General features: G+C 40.0%; 1 pseudogene across 1 annotated transcript; it reads left to right on the forward strand.

Annotated features, from left to right (window-relative positions):
- The first annotated feature begins 424 nt into the window (after positions 1 to 424).
- On the forward strand, positions 425 to 8563 carry LOC146369207 (uncharacterized; annotated as a pseudogene). Its single transcript, XR_014797407.1, has 5 exons — positions 425 to 454; positions 1680 to 1911; positions 4220 to 4246; positions 4531 to 4626; positions 4782 to 8563. The product of XR_014797407.1 is annotated as an uncharacterized LOC146369207 (transcript).
- The last annotated feature ends 1338 nt before the right edge of the window (positions 8564 to 9901 follow it).

Raw genomic sequence — 9901 nt, forward strand, 5'->3', positions numbered from 1 at the left:
AAAATCTCGACGAACGAGTGATAACAAATTCCCAAACGGGACCATCACACCAAAGAGACTCACCCTCTCTGAATGGCTTTGACAAGCAGTTGGTTGAGCAGGTTGCCCTTTATCCCAACCTGTACGATCATGAGTTTTACAAGAACAAACTGATTAACGCTTGTTATCGTGGCGAGAAATCGCAAACAAGCTTGTGGAACCGTTTTATCCGAGCCAGGAAAAAGGCGGAATGCGGTTCCTCGAACACATCACTGTTGTTAGAGTCGCTGTCATGGCTGGTGGGCTTTGTTAAATACAAGACGACGGAGGTGAGAAACACGACAAAAGCCCGTTTTTGTTTTTTCTTTGTGTTTTTTATGTAAACGTAGTTTAATTTAATAACATTATTAAAAACGTCAGTAAAGCTGCGTTCAATTTACCTCGGATGTCCGAGGTGGGAGTGTCGTTGCTCAAGGTGAGCGCGTTCCAGTAGTAAAGTCAGAAAAGCAAAGAAAATTAGTATTTCTTTTGCACCATAGCAAATTAGAACCATTCGTACATCGCTTGCAATACAGTACAGTGCTTTGCTTGTAGCACTTAAAAACGTAAAGAAGACACTTAAGGAGCGCGTGTGACTGGCAACTGCACGTGCACAGCGACTTCTGACAGCGACCCACCCACTAAGATGTGAAACGTGTGATTTATACAGCCATTATTGTGTATTTGCGAAAAATTAAAATTCTGTTATAATTTTTAACTCACAGAAATAAGCATTGTGTTGCAAGTGATTGCACTACTTTGCCTAATAGACCTCTTTGGAATAATAAATATTCTTTCCAAAATAAAATCATTGTTTCTAGGAACCTGGACAGAAAAAGGAATTTGGTCAGTTGTGCCCAAAGCTAACAAAATGACCTTTTAAAATTCAATGTATGGTTCAACTGAAAAAACGATTCCCGTGGATCCTGTGAAGAAGATGTGCGCTAGCAAAAAAGGCAGTCGGGGAATGGAGTGGTTGTGTCAAAATGGCACACAGCTCCTGAGACGTGTGCATGTGATGTCATGTGAGAAACCTTTCGGTTGTTTGTTTAATGTCTTTTTCTTTCTTTTGTCTTCATTATAGGCAGAAATTCAGAGGATGTCTTTAACCCAACCTGCAAAAATCCAAATAGACGTTATGAGATTGTGTGAGGAGGTGCAACATTGCCCATGTCTTTACGATGGGTCCTTAACACATAATAGAGACGTGGAAAAGGACAGCAATTTGTGGAGGGAAATTGCAAAGAATTTGGGAGTGAGTGAAAGTGTTTGTTGAATAAAGTGGAAATCTTTAAGAGACAAATTCGTGAAGACGAGGAAGAGGCTGCAGCTGAAGAGAAGAAACTGTGCAACCTTGCTTCTGCTCCCCATATATATTCCTTGATGGGCTGGCTCTCCGACTTTGTGAGCCACTGGGAGTTAAATTCCAAGTCTGCAGAAGAGGCAATGTCAATTATCTTTGAAGGTACCGTATTAGTACCAAAGCGTTGAGCAATATGCAAACACACATACACCCTTCCACTGAGACCCTTATTGATGAGGAGGCGGAACGAGCATTCAATGAATAGCTGACCTGAAAAGATGGGTGGTTTAAGAACATTTTCTTTTACATCTCATGTGCAAATGTACATGAAATTATAACAAGCTCTTATTTGTTGCAGGAAGAGGAAGGCAGCGATACAGTCACCCTGCTCCAGAAAACTGTTGATCTCAGCGATTCACCGCACTGCTCAACAGCATCACCTACAGAGGGGTTGCCATCTCCACTCAATCCCTCCTTCTCAGCATCAACAACTGTCGTGAAAAAATCCTCATCCACAGCCACTGAGGATTTTATTCAAAATGATCTCCAGGAGATTAAGAAGATTATTAAGAAGGCCAAAGGTCCAAGGGGTGCATTTGTTTGAACTGTAGTATTAATGAGCTTCAACATTGCTGGTTCTGCTCATGTAATTTGATAAATAAGGATAGATAGATAGATAGATAGATAGATAGATAGATAGATAGATAGATAGAGATATAGTTTTTGTATTGTTATTATTTCATGAATTTATCTTACCATTTCTGTCTCGGCTGAATTCTTCCTCGAGGCCTGTGTGCAATGAACAAGGGCAACTCTGAAGTAGCTTTTGACACACAGACTGTGCTGACAGTAACAACTGCAGTGTCCATAAACATTTAAAAGCGTGGTCACAATTGAGCTCTTGTACCATAAGTGGAACATGTTTGTATAGCTGCGTCTGTGTGGTTTAACATGTGGGAAGAAGCTTCTACAAATCTGTGCCACTACATGGTGAAATTTTGTGGCGTATCAATACAGCCATCGCATTGTGTTAATTTGCAATATTGTATCAATACAGGGACACCAGATATCAATATTTCATTAAATAAATTAGAATACTGTGGAAATACAGTGAAAAGAGCACAAGTGCACCAATATCCTAGGATAGCGTTAGCCGAGCAAATTTGGATTAAATCGTCAGAACTGGAAAATCACCCAACACTGAGTCGACGACTTATCACTGTTCATTCCATTTAACTGCGGATGGCAAGAATTTATGACAGTGTTGGTTATGTTTGACAATCTCATGCTCTTGGCTCTTGACGGAGGCGGTCGCACTTTCTCCTTCTCCCTCTCCCTCTCCCTTATCTTTCCTGCTTGGCTTCTCATGTCTTTTGTATAGTCTCGTTTATTCTCTAACCCTTCTGATTCTGATTCTAAGAGAGTCTCCCAGACTTGTTCTCTAAAAACCTAAAGAAGAATTATGAATTTGATCAACTGGCCCCTTAATGAAACTGACACCCTCCTGGGCTTGGGAGAGCCTGATTGTCCCTCAGAGACGTTTGCTGCTGGATACTCGATGGTCAGTTGCGTCGTGTGTCTGGCGACACTCTCGATGGAGGACATTGAACGACATCTACCAATTCGGAACCACGATAACAGAGTTCTGGCTGATTGGAGCTCGGACCTGGCTTATCAAAGAACAAGAAGCGGCTACAGCTGTTCAAAATCCCACAAGGCTGGCCAACATGATAGGCGATGGGCAGGGCTGTGAGTACTCAGACTGTGTTTTTGAACGCAATATGGATAAGATCATGGAGAAGCTCATGGCTCTGCTATATGGATAACATCTTGAAGAAGAACAACAGGAATTGAGAGACCTGTGACCAGTGACGGACATTAGACCAACAGTAAAACTGGATGCAGTTTGTTCACACTAACCAAAACAGCTACCATCTTCACCTCATGCGGCCCTCTAGCGCCAGCTGGATGCTCAAGGCAAAAGCTGACGGGAATAACAATTCTCCCTTAGATAAGAAGACTGTGTTGTGACTTTCTCCCTCCTCATTCAAGGCCACCCGCGTTGACCGAAGACTGTTGACTTTTGCCTAACCGGGTGACGGGACACTTTCTCTCGGCTAAACAGAACTCACACACACGCACACATATGCATGTACACTGACACAGACCTACACCCTGTTGGAGCTCAGTCGGGGGGGGGAGTTATTATTTTCTCCTCGTCTTTCCTCATGTTGTGCATTTTCCATTGTTATACCTCTCTGACCTGTCTTCCCCATGTGATGTAGTAATGTATGTATGGTGGATGAGGAGCATCTATAATTGTTTTGGGTACATTTTACAGCATTTGGTCAGAATGAAGAAGGACCAAAAAAAAATGCATTTAATTCATTTATTTAGCCTTGAAACGTTCTAAATTAATCCTTCAAGGCAAACCTACAGCAGCTTGTTGGTAACTTCAGGAAGCACAATCAGTTAATCACTTTAAGCCAGTGTGTATTTAATTTTGACTATAGTTCAGCTGCAGGCCGGTGAGTCACCAGTATTGGGTAAAGTAAAGACTCTAGTATAAATGTACCAATTTATGTCTTTCAGCTCATTCTTGAAATACTGAAGAAGACGAATGATGCTGACAGTTTCCAGCAGAATACAACGAACCACGTGGATGCAGAAGTAAGATGCAGTGTACTAAGCATCTTAGTTTGACATGTTTTGCACTATAAAAGTGATTTTGCTGTCAAATTTAGATGCTGATATTATTGTTTATTGTATGTAAATATACCTTTTGGCTCTGTGAGAGTAACAAGATGAAGAGGTGGAGATTTCAAAGTCACCATTGGTGGATCTCATTCAAATGCTACTTCGAGATCAGTCATTGAGATTTCTTCTATCAACTGGAAGAGTTGTGCCCAGTGCCAAGTGTCTCAGGTATGCTGCAGGGTAATGAAAAAGAAGAAAAGAGGTGAACTTTAATTCCGTTGATTGGCAAATGCTGTTCAGTTATTTAAAAAACAAAAACAAATGGCAGAATTTTAAAAGTTTGTTTTATTCACAATCGATAAATTTTACTACATTTTCATTCCTTCTACCAGCATGTCCACTAATAAATATAGATCCACAAATTAAATAGTGGTCTTGGAAGAAGAAATGGGCGGTTTCAGATTTAAGGAAGTCCATTCTTCCTTTCCAGGTGTCTTCCATGTTTGTGTTAGATCCTCTGGACTACAAGCCTGAGAAGTTTGTCCCTAATCTAGAGGATCTGAAGCAACTTTTGCAGCATCAAAAGTGGCAGCAGAAGTTATCCAAAAGTAAGTATCTTGTTATACTTAGTGTTTGGTTAGTATAATCTATGAATAAAAACATGGAGCTGGAAATGGGAATAATAGGTCCCCTTTAACATAATGTCAACAGTCTATGCATGAACTTTCACCTTTTCATTAAAATCAACTTTTTTTTTCCTCAGGCAACTTCACCTTCACATCAAACACTATCCTCTCCGTGCTCACGTCACAGCAAACTTCAGTGGGAATCGAGAAGGTTGCCAGACTGAAATACCAGCATTTGACTCACTCTTCAGTTAAGCCATTGAAATGTCCTTATTGCAACAAGGCCTATAGGCAGCATAAAGACCTTAATTGTCATGTTCCTATTCACACCAGTCCTGGAGTCACGCCCATTGCTTGCCATCTTTGTGATAAAAGATTTTATAGCCACTCCTCACATAAAGTTCATCTTCTGTGTCACAGTGGAAAGAGGCCACATCCCTGTCCGCACTGCGATTAAAGGTTCCTGACGAACTCGGTCTTGAAGTCTCACGTGCGCATTCACACAGGCGAGTTATCCACTCACCGTCCACCTCAGGATGGACAGGCAAGACAGGCCATAGCTGTGCAGCATATGTGGTAGGTCCTTTTGTAGTTCCGGAGCCTTGCTGATGCATTCCCGCTGATACATGGGCGAACGGTCATATTCCTGTGAATTCTGCAAAAAACGCTTCTCTACCACGTGCAGCCTGATGCAACATCGGCGGTCCCACACGGGAGAGAGGCCCGACCCTGGCTCACAATGCGACAAAATGTTCAGTAGTTGTACAGGACTGAAAAAACACATGTTTATGCACACAGGAGAGAAGCCTCACAGCTGTGTAACATGTCACAAGACGTTTGCTCAGAAATCCAACCTGAAAATACATCTCAAAGTCCACAAGAACATCTAGCAAAGTGGCTGTGGGAGCTTTTGGACACGCAGTTTGCTACAGATATGGTTCATTTGAGTGTCAGGACAAGTTTTGATGCTAAAAATAATAATTTGCATTTGGACATATAGTGCATTAAAATGTGGATTTTTCCTGTGCTGAATTTGTGTGCTAATATTGCACGTTACTGTAAACGGGTGTTCTGGATGACCCAAATTAAGGTGTCCATGTCCTAATTCATGGACATAATGAATTTTGAGTTAGACTGTCCTGTCACATTAACACTTATATATGAGCTGTTGGTGCTGTGAGAATGGTCGTCACTTGATAAATGCACTAGAAAGATGTAATATTTGCATTTTTATGGAACTAATGGAATGAAAGAAAGCTTAGTTTCCTAATGTTTTTTACCAGCCTCTGTTGTGATGCCTAGTCTGTTGTTTTCTACATTAAAAGTTTCCATTCCGTCCACAGTAACAAGTCAGCGAGCATCATTTAATGCTGATGATGATGCAGTAGATGGAAAAACAAAAGAATTAAAAAATCACTACAGAAATGCATTTTAAATGCATATTAAACATGATACACCTAAATCACTTGTCTATGTATATGTTAATATGTGTTTTGAGCTTTTTAGTCTTTATTTTGATAGGACAGTGGAGAGAATGCTGGTAAGCCGAGACACAGACCAGGGGAAAACACGCAGAAAATGGATTTGGGGCAGGTTCAAAGCCTGGTCTCTGCATCTGTGGGTGCTTGCTTAACCAAGTAAGGTCAAGCAGGCACCCACAGATGTGAGTCTTCACAGTGTACTCGACGACAGCTCTTATAGCTTGACCAGGATATTAACTGAAGCTTATCTACTATTATTCAACACATTTGTTTGAAACAAGGATTCAGGTGCACCTCCATACAACTCTCATCCTGAACGATAGTGTATTTTTAAGACTTTAGTTTGAAAGTTTCCACTGAGGATTGGGTGATGGAACTTTATTTCCAAAAGGCAATTTCTTTAAATACAACATGATGTTTTAACACAAGTAAAATATTACTTTCTAAAATTTCAGAAATACACAACTCTTCATTATAAAACACATTCATTTGGGCGGTCATCCTAAATAATAGATTATGCACAATACAGGTCCTTTTTGTCCAGTCTATGTCAGACATGTAGTGCTTTATCAGTCCCAAGATTCTGTCTGCAGTCAGTTTTAGAAACTATATGAAGACAGAAGATTCGCTTTGATTGAGCTTTATTACTGACCGTAGGCTCCCTTGTGGGAAATGCTGGGTGATGATGATCTTTTATATTATTTTGGGGGGCATTTTTGCCTTCATTGAATAGTGAAAGCAAAGAGAGACAGTAAAAGGCCAGCTCTGTAGTATGTGGCCGCTTGCTCACTGGCACCTCTTTATGAAGGTCTTAAACCCACGCTCTGCTTGAAGTCCAGGAACAAGCATCCAGTGAGTTTTTGTTCTTCTTCTTTTCTGCACCAATAATTGCACTTCACCAATTCATTACATCTCACGAGGATCATTTCTCCAGCCTGAAATAACTGTGGTTTCTGGAAGGCTGGGGTAGGTGTCAATGCGATGCGAACCATCTTCAGTCGATATTCCTGTGTCTCTATGCTTGAAAGCAGGCAAGATTAAAATCAATTCGGTGCATTAGGTCTCTCTGTAACAAACCCACAGCCAGCATAAAAGTCAAAGGATCTTTTATAAAGAGCTTTGTAGTAGAGAGGGGATTAGATAGGCCTGTTGTCTCAGTCCTACGCTGTTTCTCTGGATATTGAACAACTTCCCCAAATGATCCAGCAAAGTAAACTCATAACTGGAATAACAGATAACAATCAAATACACACCATAAGCTCATTCATAGACAATGTTATGATTTCTTTACCCCTGTACTCAGTTGATCCAAATATTAGATATATTTAGCAAGTACCCAGCCCTTTAACAGATCAAAAAAAGATAAAGCTCTCAAATAAATGAATGTAACTAAAAAAAAGAAATCTGTCAAAACTATGCCAAAGCAATCATGACTATATTGATACCAACATAAGAAAAGACTTTGAACGATGGTTTAACCACCCTTTGGGATTAAATGTTAGAATTAACTGTAATAAAGCTGGATATATGCCACATCTACTATTGTTTCTTTCTTTGTTAATTTATTTCTAGTTATTTATTACTATGTCTATTTTAATCAGTGCCAGCAGATATAACACCAATTCAATTTCTATAGATGGGATAAGCTCATTTCTAGATGTATATGGGATAGAAAGAGACCTAGGATCTGTCACACTATATTACAACTACCTAAAAATAAAGATCTAATGGTACTTCTGAGCCTGGGTGAGATGTTCTGGGCATGTCTGACCGGGAAGAGGCCTCGGGGCAGACCAAAGACGCTCTGGAGAGATTACATGAGGAGCATCTCAGAGGTCGACGGTGGCTGGGGATAGGGAGGTTTGGGCTTCTCTGCTTAGGCTGCAAACCCCATGACCCCGCCCCAGATAATAGAAAGAAAATGGATGGATGGTACTTCCAAATATAAGAGTATTTTCAAGCTCAACTACAACAACTTGTCTATTATGTATATCTGTATGTTGAGTCTGAGTCTGTATGTCTCTACAGTAATTGGGATAAGGACTCTGTATGTCTATACAGACACAATAAACTGATCCGCAAGGCCAGTAATGTTTTTGGGTATGGAGCTGGACTCTCTTAAGGTGGTGTCGGAGAAGCGAATGTTGTCCAAGATAAAGACAATGTTGGATAATACCTCCCACACACTCCATGACATGCTGGCTAGCCACAGGAGCACTTCTTACTCGGTAATGCTGCTGTCAATTTTTTTTATTTATAATCACATCTGTCAAACCTGGATATTTATTATTTGGTGATTTGTATATATTGTGCTGTTCCTTATATCTTAACATATTGTATTGTTAAATAGTTTAGTCTGTTTTTGTTAATATTAAGGTACAGGAGCAACTGTAACCTATATAATTTCCCTAGGGATTAATAAAGTATGCTGATTCTGATTACTGTCATATTACTGATGTTGCTTTGAGGAAAGATACTCAAGCCCTTAAAAAAACAGATCCATGCCAGTACTGGTGAGACTGAGGCCCGAGACTATAAAGCCTCTAATAATAATGTTTACTTTAGATAAATGGTACTCAGTTGTAAAGCAGTTGTAAGTAGGATAAGGACTTGTACTTCTAAGATGGATCACCCATGTAGATGAATTCAAACTGGGGATGTTTGACGCCAGCTTTAAACAGTTTGTGGGACAAGGTATTACCGCCATGTGTACACTTACTAAAAAGGGTCAAAGGCAGAGTTTTCAAGATATGAAAATCACATATGATCTTACAAACCAGGATTTCTTTAGATATTTACAGATACAGATACAAGACAAATGAGGATAAAATACATCCTATTATAAAGACATGTGCATTATCTTATCATAGGCAGTTCCCAGAGTTGTGTCTACTATGTACTGTAGTTTGATAGACTCTAGAGAATATTCGACTTTATATGTAAACAAATAAAATGGGAACAGTGGCTGGAAGAAGAAATCCCAGAAGAGATGCAGTATGATATCAATGCAACATTGTTCTGTCTGCAACAAGGCAATGCAATCACTGAAACTGACGCAATTTAGCTGAAAGAACCAGGTTGAGTATTTTGTAAGACCTCAAATTAAAAGTAAACAGATAAAGTTCAAGAGTGGAATATTTAGTTTCATGATCGTGTGCAAGGACATGTGCATCCAAAAGACCTGTTTAAGATTCCTCTGGCAGAGGCAAAGAAAAATGTAACTAAAAACTTGCTAAGGACTGAAACACTGAGCTATAGACTTGGGTTGCTGGTTGAAGAAATCCTGGTGATGGAAAAAGTCACATATAGATTTAATATGAAAAAAGGACATAAGTAACTTTATTATTAAAAGAGGCAGATTTGCTCCAGCACTGCAGGTCTGGTACTGTTTGTGTGCAGCTTCTGGCTAGCTCCCAGTTTTGTTTTGGCTTTGTGTCAATTCTCTTAATGTTCAAACAAAGCAGCCAGAAGTGGATGCTGTAATTCTGAAGGAGGAGAGGTAGCTGAAGAGAAGACACTTCTGATCAAAAAGAACACAGAGGCTGATCTCATATTTGCTAAAAGATGATCCCCAAGACTTTTGCGAAAATAACCTGTGGAACAACGAGACAAAAGTTGAACTTTTTGGAACTTTTGAGTCCTGTTACATAAAACTAACACAGCATTTCATTAAAGGAACATTACACCAACAATCAAACATGGTGGTTGTAGCATGACGGTCCGGGGATGCTTGTCATGAGTTGTGAAAGAGGATCCCCAAACGAAGAAACTGTCCG

The sequence above is a fragment of the Perissodus microlepis genome, chromosome 17, assembly GCF_051167445.1.
Source record: "Perissodus microlepis isolate ML-2025 ecotype Zambia chromosome 17, ASM5116744v1, whole genome shotgun sequence".
In the NCBI taxonomy this organism is placed as follows: Eukaryota; Metazoa; Chordata; class Actinopteri; order Cichliformes; family Cichlidae; genus Perissodus; species Perissodus microlepis.